Source organism: Capra hircus, chromosome 28 (assembly GCF_001704415.2).
Source record: "Capra hircus breed San Clemente chromosome 28, ASM170441v1, whole genome shotgun sequence".
NCBI lineage: Eukaryota > Metazoa > Chordata > Mammalia > Artiodactyla > Bovidae > Capra > Capra hircus.
In genome coordinates, this window is record NC_030835.1 from 32,322,074 (window position 1) to 32,333,819 (window position 11,746).

General features: G+C 40.0%; 1 protein-coding gene across 3 annotated transcripts in view; it reads right to left on the minus strand.

Moving 5' to 3' along the window:
- The window catches only part of BMS1 (BMS1, ribosome biogenesis factor), a 49,798-nt gene extending 38,881 nt beyond the window's left edge, over window positions 1-10,917 (minus strand). The window contains exons 1-5 of one of the 3 annotated variants that reach the window (XM_018042271.1): window positions 10,742-10,917; window positions 8,945-9,080; window positions 7,649-7,711; window positions 1,685-1,771; window positions 1,154-1,246 (exon numbers count right to left, since the gene is read on the minus strand). The gene's annotated coding sequence lies outside the window, so the exon portion shown is untranslated. Of the gene's footprint in view, window positions 1-1,153; window positions 1,247-1,684; window positions 1,772-3,230; window positions 3,246-7,648; window positions 7,712-8,944; window positions 9,081-10,741 lie in introns of those variants that run through there. The other 2 variants (XM_018042272.1, XM_018042273.1) reach the window with 2 other exon arrangements.

Genomic DNA, 11,746 nt, shown 5'->3' on the forward strand with positions numbered 1-11,746 from the left:
GACAAGAAAAATTAAACATATGTTATGAATGAAAATAATTCTTAAATTGGGCTAATACACAAATACACTTTATCTCTTTGGTTTCAGAACCATCTTTTTGAGATAAAATTCCCAAATAAACTTTCCCATTTCCTCCACTTTTCTGAGGAGTTGAGGGGAAGGGGTGACAATGAACCAACTAATCAAAGCTACTTTGGGGTGGAAAAGAGGAGAGGAAAGTTGGCAATGAATGTACATATATTTATGTGGCCTTTCACATACATACCTTTCAAAATGGATAGAAGAGGTGAGAGAAACATCAGGAATAGAGAATAAAAGGTTGAATAAGAATGGGTGAATTACAAAGAATGGAATTCACCATAAAACATGCTCAATCAGAGAATTATGCAGTAAATGTGACACGGAGCACCAGCAGACAAGGATGTTGTTCCAAGCATTTATCAGAGGAATGAAAGTGTTCCAAGAAATTATCAGAGGAGGTATATTAGAGTCTGCATGCTAATTTTGTTAACCTCGCTGTCACCATATACCTAGAACTCCATCACTATATATACTCCGTCCTCCTCAGCCTGATCCCCGGCACTATCACTTTTCCTGACTGATCTCCTTGCTCCTACTCTTGCCACTCTTCTAAACCATTTTTTGCAGTCACCTTCCTGTGTCTGTTTCCTACAAATATGTAAATTCCCTACTAGCAAAAGACTTAGTTCCTCCACTGCGGTATCTCTTTCACTTAGAACATGATTGGAATGGATCAAATACTCAATTTAGTATTGGTTAATTAATTAACTCCTGAAAACAAAAGAAGTCCTTGAAAGGAGGGAATGTGGGCAACTGAGAATGCTAGGGGAAAGAGAACTAATGAAGATAAAATACTTTTTACGAGACAGAAATGAAACTCAAGGTACAGGTAATAGGGATTAAACTCCTAAAAAAGCCAAGCCAAAAAGAAAACATTTCTGTGTGAGACTATATCTTGTGGCGAATTCAGGTATCTGAGGCAAGTAAGCTAAATATCCTTAGTCATTTCCAAATAGATTGAGCTTCTAAAGGGATTTGTTGAAAATGCTCCAAAGATTTTTGTTGTTGAAGCTCCAAAGATGCCTGTACCTAAAACAACCACCAAGGATCTAGTTTCCCCTGGATTACTCACCTGGGTAACACTGACTTTCAAATTCTTCCTCTGATATCCATGGTGCTTCTTGCTCTAACTTGATGATCTCCTCTGGTTTGGTAATGCAATACCCTGACAGTAGAAAGTGATATAAGACATAGAGAAAGCTGTCTGGCTTCAGGAATTTAGAAGAAAAACCGAGGTCCAGCTTCAGGAGCTGCACAATGAAATCTTTCAATGGGGAGGTGAAAACACAAACAATATTCCTGGTCCATGCAGTCACTAAGATGTGTCTGACTCTTCACGACACTTTTGACAGCAGCCCAGGGGGCTCCTTTGTCCATGGGATTTTCCAGGCAAGACTACTGGAGTTGGTTGCCATTTCCTCCTCCAGGGGATTTTCCTGACTCAGGGATCAAAATCGCATCTCCTGCATTGGCAGGCAAATTCTTTACCATTGGGCCACCTTATATTCCTGGTATCCAAAATCAAATATCATTAAACTCTACAAAGGATCCATACGTTCCAGTAACAAAGAGAGGATAGGCCTGATGCTGTTACTCTGCTTACCCAGTGAGATGAGGATGCTGTAGCTCTCTAGCATTATGTCTCTGAGCAGGTGAAGTTCACAGTTGCATCCTCAAATGAAATTGATTCCTATAACAGGAAATATCTGATTAATCTGAAATAATCACAATTGTAAGATAGAGAAAAGACATTTAGGAACTAATTCTTCACAAAGTTCACTGTTGAGTTAATTACAAAAAGTTTACTTAAGATGTTTACTACACTACCCGTTTTGTGTTATTTGTGGTGAGAGAAAGAAAAACATAGTGAAAATTCCCAATTAATTTAATAATTCATGTATTAATGTTGTCAGGGAGGAAGAAATTTTCCTCTTTCATTCTAGATTCTTCTGACTGGTCTAAGAATTAAATTGACATGAAAGTTTACCTCTTCCTCTCCAATTTGGAAATCACAAGGATATAAAAAAATGATAAGAGAATACTATGAAACAGTTGTATGCCAACAAATTGGAAAATCTAGAAGAAATGGACACATTTCTAGAAAGATATAGCCTACCAAGACTGAGTCAAGAAGAAACAGACAATTTGAACAGAACAATCACTAGAAGCGAAGTTGAATAAGTAATTTTAAAACACCCTGGACAAAAAGTTCAGGACCAAGAGGCTTCACAGGGGTATTCTACCATACACCTATCTCAAACTATTTCAAAAAACTGAAGAGATTACATATGCAAAACTGACAGCTAGTGGGAAGTTGCTGTATAACACAGGGAATTCAACCTGGTACTCTGTGACAGCCTAGAGGGATGGGTGGGGAGCGGGATGGGAGGAAGGTTCAAGAGGGAGACAACATATGTATACTTGCATGATATCTATCATTCATGTTGATGATACGCTGCTGTATGACAGAAACCAACACAACACTGGTAAACAATTATCTTCCAATTGAAAATAAATTCTAAAAAAATTTAAAAAAAAAAGAAACTTGAGGATCAAAAATAAATAAATAAACTGAAGAGGACAGACACTTCTAAATTCATTCTATGAGGCTACCATTACCTTGATAGCAAAACCAGACAAAGACAATACAAAAAAATTAAATTATAGGCCAGTATGTTTGATGAATACAAATGTAAAAATCCTCTACAAAATATTAGCAAACCAAATCCAACAATATATAAAAAGGATCATACAGTGTGACCAAGTTGGATTTATTCTAGGGTCACAAGAATGGTTCAACATTTGCAAATCAATCAATGTGATACACCACATTAACAAAAGATAATATTCTCTACGTCAAGCTTGTTTTCTGTATCTGTTAGTCTGTTTCAGTTTTGCATATGCATCATTTTATTATTTTTTAGATTCCACATATAAATGATATCATATAGTTTTGTCTTTCTCTGTCTGACTTATTTCACTAAGCAAATATTTTCTAGGTCCATCTGCACTGTAGCAAATGGCAAAGTTTCATTCTTTTCTATGACTGCATAACACACATCCTAATTCAGTCTTCTGTTGGGCTCATGGGTTGCTTCAATGTCTTGGCTATTAAAAATAATGCTGCTATAAACACTGGGTGCATATACCTTTTTTGAACTAGTGTTTTCATTTTTTTCTGGGTATACAGCCAGGTGCAGAATTGCTGGAGAGTATGGTAGTTCTATTTTTAGGTTTTTGAAGAAACTCCATACTGTTTTACATGATGGGTGCACCAGTTTACAATTCTCCCCTCTAAGGGGAGAGGGAAAAGAAGAGAGACAAATTAGGGTATGGGATTATCATATACAAGGTGCTATGCATAAAACAGATAAGTAACAAGGATATACTGTATAGCACAAAGACTTATAGCCATTATCTTGTAATAACTGACAATGGAGTATAATCTGCAAAAATACTGAATCACTATTCTGTACACCTGAAACTAACACAATATTGTGAATCAATTATACTTAAATAAAAATGAAATAAATTAACATGGAACAGATTAACAATAGAAAATCAAACAAAAATTTAATAAAATGTATATACAGAGGTGAGACCCAGGAAAACTAAGTAACTTGCCAAAATGGCTCAAAACTCTCACTTTAAACATCATCTTCAGCAAAAGACAAAAGAGGATGTTGGTGGCAGTGATTTGGGATTCCAAACGGGAGAAAGGCAATTTACCTGGAGATGGAAAAGCAAACGTTTGAGCAAACGTTTGATGAACAAACATTTGCTGGGCTCTCCAGAGACAATGGAACACAGAGTAGGCTGGGATCTCTAGACTGCAGTTTCCCCCACCATGCCCAGCCTTCATTCTTTGCAGATTCTCTGATGACAGTTCTACTCCAGGAACTGGCCCTATATCTAAATGTTTTACGTAAAAAGATAGACTTCCTGAGTCTTCTGTTTCTTACAAATAATCAGCTTAAGTTAATCCTCATACCAAAGGACACATTTTGTGGTTGCAAATTTTGCTCCCTTACACTATATCCATATATATAAGTACACACAAACATAAAATACATTGTAGGCATAAAAGCATCCTAGTTTCTGTGGATATAGAAAATACATAAAATACTGTTTCTACTCTCAGGAAGCTTAGAATCTGGTATGGATGCAAACTGGATTAACAAATAGCATAAAGTCAGGAGAGAACTAAATTTGGGTCTTCAATGATATAGAATGCCCTGGTCTGTTCAGGGCATAGATAATGTGTAATCTTGGGAACACTCCTTTACACAAGAGTTCTCCTAAGCATCTGAAGACCCACTCTGCCAGGAAAAACTTTTAAGCATCTATGAATTTGTGTTAATAGGTATGTATGAAAATCTATGTCTACACAGATCATCCAACTTTGCACGGCTTTGATATGCATGAATTTCAGTCACCACTGTTTAGTTGAGTAACACCAGCCAAACAACACAGGTCAGATTTTTAGTTATTATGATAACTATAATTATATAAAGTACAAACTTCACTGCTTGTTTTTCAGTTCACAAATCACTACAAAATAACAGACATACATCATGAACAATGATCAGTCATGTCATCTTCAAGACTCTGTCTGCCAGTCACTGGTTGCCATGCATTCATCATACAGACAGCAAAGCACGTAGTTGTATTGCCTCCTTATCTCTCAGCAATAAGACATTTGCAAGAACAGTTAACTGCAACAAGGCCAACAAAGATGAAAGAGCAGTAAAGAAATGTAAAGTGATTATACTAGATGTGAAATTCAAATTGAATATAAATGGAGTTTGAGAAGAAATAGCTGACTGTGGGAATGTTGATACTTGCTGCCACTGGAGACATTTGAGATCTGAAGCCAGAGGAACTTGGTGAAGGGGAACTTGGTGAGCTCTACTATTTTTAAACTTCCATATCCACAAGAGTCAGACATGACTGAGCAACTAAGCACACATACACTTATATTTTGGGGTTTCCCAGGTGGCACTAGCAGTAAAGAATTTGTTTGCCAATGTAGCGGATTCAAGAGATTTGGGTTTGATCCCTGGGTTGGAAAGATCCCCTCGAGGGAGAAAATGGCAATCCACTCTAGTATTCTTGCCTGAAAAATTCCATGGACAAGAGTCTGACGGGCTACAGTCCATGGGGCCAAAAAGAGTCGGACACAACTGAATTGACTGAGCACACACACATACATTTATAGTTTCCAGCTTGACAATCTGCCCTACAAATTTTTTTTTAGTATTTATTTATTTGGCTGTGCAGGATCTTTAGCTGCAGCATGCAGGATCTTTAGTTCTGACATGCAGACTCTTAGTTGCAGCATGAGGGATCTAGTCCCCTGACCAGGTTGAACCTGGGCCCCCTGAACTGGGAATCTGGAGTCTTAACCACTGGATCACTAGCAAATTCTCTGCCCTACAAATTTTAGACTTGCCAGCCTCCACAATCACATGAACCAATTCCTTAAAATGAATAAGTATATGCATGTACAAATACATATGGTTGTGTGCATGTGTATTATCAGTTCAGTTCAGTCCAGTTGCTCAGTCGTGTCCAACTCTTTGTGACCCCATGAATTACAGCACGCCAGGCCTCGCTGTCTATCACCAACTCCTGAAGTTCACTCAAACTCATGTCCATCGAGTCCGTGATGCCATCCAGCCATCTCATCCTCTGTCGTCCCTTTCTCCTCCTACCCCCAATCCCTCCCAGCATCAGGGTCTTTTCCAATGAGTCAACTCTTCGCATGAGGTGGCCAAAGTACTGGAGTTTCAGCTTTAGCATCATTCCTTCCAAAGAAATCCCAGGGCTGATCTCCTTCAGAATGGACTGGTTGGATCTCCTTGCAGTCCAAGGGACTCTCAACAGTCTTCTCCAACACCACAGTTCAAAAGCATCAATTCTTTGGCGCTCAGCCTTCTTCACAGTCCAGCTCTCACATCCATACATGACTACTGGAAAAACCACAGCCTTGACTAGACGGACCTTTGTTGGCAAAGTAATGTCTCTGCTTTTCAATGTGCTATCTAGGTTGGTCATAACTTTCCTTCCAAGGAGTAAAGGTCTTTTAATTTCATGGCTGCAATCACCATCTGCAGTGATTTTGGAGCTCCCCCAAAATAAAGTCTGACACTGTTTCCACTGTTTCCCCATCTATTTCCCATGAAGTGATGGGACCAAATGCCATGATCTTCGTTTTCTGAATGTTGAGCTGTAAGCCAACTTTTTCACTCTCCTCTTTCACTTTCATCAAGAGGCTTTTTAGTGTATTATATGTATACATATATACAAACAGCTCCCCAGGTGGCAGAGTGGTAAAGAATCCGCCTGCCAATGCAGGGGACACAAGAAACATGGGTTTGATCCTTGGTTAGGGAAGTTCCCCTGGAGAAGGAAAAGGCAACCCATTCCAGTATTCTTGCCTGGAAAATTCCATGGACAGAGGAGTCTGGCAGTCTACAGCCCATGGGGTTGCAAAGAGTTGGATGCAACTGAGCACACAGGTGCACACACACACAGATACTATAGTTCCTGTTTCTTTGGAAAATCCTGACTGATACAGGTTTAAGGATATATATATTTTTTTATCTTGATTTTTCTTTCCATTCCATCTCCTCTCTCTCTCCCAACAGCCACCAAAAGCCAAAAGGGATGGTGAATAGAGTCTCTTCTAGAACCTTAGCAGGAGTGCAGCCCTGACAACACCTTGAATTTAGACTTCTAGCATCCAGAACTGCAAGACAATAAATTTGTTTTTCTAGGCTAATTTGTAGTAACTTGTTACAGCAGCCATAGGAAATTAATATACTAACTTTTTACAAAAAACTCTATAGAAAATCAACAGTTTGCGTTGAGAATATATCTGGCCAGTGATAGGTCTCACTTATAAAATTCAGTTTCTGAATTTCAAATGTGGAGTGGTTGTCTCAATCTCTGATATAGTTAACAATCCATATGATATGAAATTAGTCAGGAATAGTTAAGGTAAGAATTATAATGGACCAAGGATGAATGCTTGGGGATAAGCTTTGCTAAAAGGCAACAGGAAGAATACCAAGAAGCAGACAGAAGAGATTGTCATCTTAAATCCACTGAGTCATGCTTTGGCTCTCTTCCCTTTGTGCCTGCTAAAGAACAATAAGAAAAGAAAGAGAGGCAGCATTCATTTCAGGCTTGTTAAGTGAGGTTGTCAACCACCTCACTTTCATTAAGCAAAGAAATTTTTTTCAGACTTCAAGCCAGGGAGTCTTCATGTTCCATGAAGAATTATTTTTGTTTATTCTTATAGTCAAAGAAAAGGGTTTTCCTTTTGTATAAAGTATCAGAGATAAAGCCATATATAATTATTATTATAAAAATGATACTTATATGTATAATATACATACAAACAAAGCAATTATGATTATCTCCATATAACTAAAGGTTGACTCTTCCTTGTTTTAGATCTGTTAACTCTCTCTATATATTCCTTAAAAATTTTTATCATTTTAATCTTTAATTATTTTTGCAATGGAAGACCATGTGAGAAATGAATAAACAAACAACTCACCTAGAACAAACTTATTCTTTTTCTGTCCCTTTCGGAAAAATACAGAAAAGGCTGAATGCACATCTATGGAGAAGAAAACAGGAGTGGGTCATGTGAGATATGGCTTTTATGAATTTTTGAGACTTAGCTTCTTAAAAATTTCTGCCTACCAGCTTGTTGATAGCCCCTCTGGGAAAAAGTTTCTCTGGCCCCTGAGGAGTCAGCAAGAATCATGTGGAGGAAGAATTAACATGTGCAACTCTGACAGATAATTTATAGAGTTTGGCTAAGCAATTTAACCCTGGGTTTACTCCCTAATGATTTATTAATTTGACTTTTCTTTTCAAACCAATTTAGAACTAATTGAATAAATAATATTATACAGAAGACAAACCATTATTTTTCATATCAATGTTGTAGGAAAAATACTCAAGATATTTGTTTACTTATATTCCTGAGTTGCCTATCCTTAGAGTCAGAGAAATCACCCTGCAGAAAGGGACTGGAGGTTCCTTGAGGAAAAGGTCTACTTGAAAACTTGTGTATTATAAAGTAACTAGCCTCCAATTAAAATAAATTAATTAAAAAAAAAAAAACTTGTGGGACTACCCTGGTTGTCCATTAGCTAAGACTCTGCAGGGGACATGGGTCCAATCCCTGGTCAGGGAACTAGATCCCACATGCCACAACTAAGACCTAGCACAGTCAAATACATAAATACATTTTTAAAAAAATCTTGTTTTTAACTAAGTTGTAATAGAACCTGGTGGGTAATAGTTATAATAGGAACAGACTTTTTCTACTTCTGGTTCTACCACTAACAAACTGGGTGTCTCTGGCCAGGTCACTCGTGCGCTCACAGTCAAGGTTCATCAGCTTTCAAATGATGCAGACACAGATGACTCTATTCTATGACTTCCCTTGTGGCTCAGCTGGTAAAGAATCCACCTGCAATGCAGTAGACCTGAGTTCGATCCCTGGGTTGGGAAGATCCCCTGGAGAAGGGAAAGGCTACCCACTCCAGTATTCTGGCCTAGAGAATTCCATGGACTGTGTAGTCCATGGGGTCACAAAGAGTTGGACACAACTGATCGACTTTCACGTACATAAAGTCAGGGCAGATGAAACAATAGCTTCTCTCTAGAGGGACATCATAGGAGAGCAGCTCAGAATTTGGAGAAAGTGCAAGGAGGCTGAAGGCATGGTTTACTTCTCAAAAGCTGTGCCTAATGATCTCTCTCTGAAGACAACGCCCATGCGAACCCTCCAAAGAATTAATACTTCCCTGCCACCACTCTCAGGGCCCCACTCACCTACCTTTTCTGAAGCTTGGTTTAGACCTTTCACTCTCATGGTGAGGCCTTCTGGATGTGGTGATATTAGTGAAGTAGTGAAGTGTTGCTCATTCTGAGCAAGACAAAGACTGCTACTTGCAAAGAAGCTGGAACCTAGGCTTAAAGAACAAAATCATTTTATTTAGAAGTTTCATCCAGGGCTCCACGTGTCATAAACTTACTTGTCTAAACTTCAAGGCCACTGAGGATACTGAAGTTTGGACAGCGCAGCAGTCCAAGCAACTCATTATGCAGTCTGCCCCCAGGGTTCTGAGATGCAAAGAAATACCAGAATATGTGATTGTGTGAGATTCCATAGCACACTTTAGGATTGTTTCCCTGTGCCCTGAGGGAGGTGCTGCGAGAAACACAATGCTGGTTTTAGGCAAGATGTCTACTACTGGGATTCTGCAGGCAAGAATACTGGAGTTGCTTGGAGAATCCCATGGACAGAGGGCCTAGAAGGCTACAGTCCATGTGGTTTCAAGAGCCAGACACAACTTAGAGACTAAACCACCACCACCACCTACTACTGCAGTGTGACCTTGTGTATTTCACTTGAATTCTTTAAGTCTCAGTTTCTTATTTTGTCAAAACAGAAAGCAGTTACATGCTTATTTATGAAAACAGAAATAAGAGTTACAGATGTAGTAAACCAACTTATGGTTACCAGGGGGTAAGGGGGAAGGGATAAATTGGAAATTGAAACTGACGTATACAAACTACTATGTATAAAATACCCAGTATATAAAAAATATATAAAATAGATAACAGTGTATAAAATAGATAACAAAATAAGGACCTAATGTATATCACAGGGAGCTCTACTCAATACTCTAATGATCTATATGGGAACAGAATCTAAAAAAGAGTGGATATATGTATAAATGATTCACTTTGCTATGTATACTAACACAACAATGATATTGTAAATCGATTATACTTCAATAAAAAGTTTTCTTAAAAGAAAAGAGTTACATAAAGGCTGTTGTAAAGATTAAACAAAATTTAGCTAATGAAAAGAACAAAGTATCTTCTAAACATGTTATCAACTAATGTCAACTATTTAGTTCTGTGCTATATGTAAAAACTTGATGCATGTATTTTTAAAACATATGTAAAAATTTAATCTTCAGAACAATCCCATGTGGTATATTTGTTTCACAGGTGAAGAAATCTAGCCTCAGGTAGATCAATCATCTTGCCAATAGTAATTAATTTACAAGGGAATTCCAGAAAAACATCTGCTTCATTGACTATGAGAAAGCCTTTGACTGTGTGGATCACAACAAACTGTGGAAAATTCTGAAAGAGATGGGAATACCAGACCACCTTACCTGTCTCCTGAGAAATCTGTATGCAGGTCAAGAAGCAACCGTTAGAATCAGGGAATAATGGACTGATTCAGGATTGGGAAAGGGGTATGACAAGGCTGGAATACTGTCACTCTGCTTATTTAATTTATAAGCAGAGGACATCATGCGAAATGCTGGGCTGGATGAATCACAAGATGGAATCAAGACTGCTGGGGTCATAAAGAGTCCCACACGATTTAGCCACTAAACAACAACAACCTCTTGGATACAAAGCTCAGCCGCCCCCGGCCCCGCTGCCAGCCCTCGCCAGCTCCCTGCAGTCGCGCATACTCAGCAGCCTCGCGGGGGGCTCCATACACCCGCACCCCCAAGACCCAGGCTGCCCCTTCCCCCTACAGAGGCGTCCCCACCCCGCGGTCCCTTCTCGCAGCCGAGGCCACCCCCACCCTCCCTCGCGTGCTTACCGAACTGCAGCCGCAGGGCTCCTCCCCCTTGCCACCTCTCACCGGTCCTCAAGCGGCACCGGCACCCCGTGGCCTCGTCCAACTCTGCGGGATTCGCCCGCAGTTCTGGCTCCAGCAGCTCTTCTTGAGCACCCGCAGACCTGAAATGGAGGCTCCAGGATTTTGCCCGACAGACTGGAAAAGCGAGACACCTGGGAGACTGAAGTGCACATGCGCAGAACGCCAGGGAAGGCGGGTTCGGGAAGCCTGCAGGGTGAGAGCCAGGGGAATGTAGGACTACAGCCCTGCTGCCATACTCTCCCTGCGGGTTTAAAGGAGCTCTGCATGAAGGGCGAGGCTTCTCTCCCTCCTGGCTTGGTCTTGGAGTTCCCTGAGCATGCTTCTTTCAGTACTGGGAGAGATTGCAAAACACCGTAGTGGGATGCGGGAGTTATTGAGTGAATCTGTTTAAAAGAATAACCAGTAGGGACTTCCCTGGCGGGCCAGTGGTTAAGAGTGCCTGCTTTCACTGTAGGAGGAGCAGGTTCCATTGCTGGTGGGGAACAGATCCCACGTGGCACATGGCACACTCAGCGGGGGTGGGGTGGGGTGGGGTGGGGAGAATAATCTGTAAAGGAATTTTAGGAACCTTTTGGGAGATGTGACACTACACAGTTAATAAGATGGCTAATTTTGTCCTTCGTGTTGAGGACAGTGTGCCCTCACCTCCAGATTTCATATCCATCTGCAACATCTGAAGGTGACCATTTTTGAAGAGTCTTCCTAGATGTAATAAGGTTCAAATGATGTCATATTGGATTAGGGTGGGCCCTAATCCCCAGACTGGTGTCCTTGTAAAAGAAAACAGAAGAGTCAAACACAGGGAAATGCCATGTGAATACGGAGATTAGAGTGATGTGTCTACAACCAAGGGAGGGCAAAGATTGCCAGAAGCCACCAGGAGCAAGGAGAAAAGTATGGAATATATTCTCCCTTAGAACCTGCAGTAGGAACCAATCCTGCTGA